The following is a 710-nucleotide window of genomic DNA, read 5'->3' on the forward strand; positions in this document are numbered from 1 at the left end:
CCTCATCAGCTCAAGAACCAAGAAACACCTCCGCACATTCACCCAGTGATGTCACACCAAGAAACAAAGACTACCTCCAGCCCCACTTACCCCCAAGAGGGCAGCTGTCTGTAAAGACACCATGGCTGCCTTCCAGTTCTGCTAAGGGGGCAAGTGGAATCTCACCTGATGGACACACGCCAAGAGAGAGGCTGGCTGCATGGGTCTGCAGCCAGATCCTTGCTCTGAATATTGGTCCCAGGGTGGCATCTGTGGGAGTCTCTATCTTTGTGTATTTAGGAATTCAGTTTTAGGAGGTCACTGCCAGAAATCTCAGGTCATATGCCCGCTCAATAAACACCCACCGAACCAACTGATACATTAAGTGCCAGTTTTTAAAAACCTTAAGTTATGGAAATGAGCGAACCATAGGCAAAAGTAGAGAACATAATACTAGGCTGAGTCATATGAAATTGCCAACATTCCACTATTTTTGACCAATAAGATGGGCAATTTTTCTCATGGATCAGCTTAATGTGATGAAACCACATGTATTTGTCACTCAGTTTTAATGATTATTGATTCAGAGTCTTGTTCACCTGTATTCTACTTTGAGCTCTTAACCAGAATTATATCAGAGCAAATTCTATATATCATATGATTTCAGTATGTCTCTTTAAAAAAAACCCTTCTTTTATTTATTTAAAATTTTTTTAATATTTATTTTTGAG

This window comes from Felis catus, chromosome A2 (genome assembly GCF_018350175.1).
Source record: "Felis catus isolate Fca126 chromosome A2, F.catus_Fca126_mat1.0, whole genome shotgun sequence".
Lineage (NCBI taxonomy): Eukaryota > Metazoa > Chordata > Mammalia > Carnivora > Felidae > Felis > Felis catus.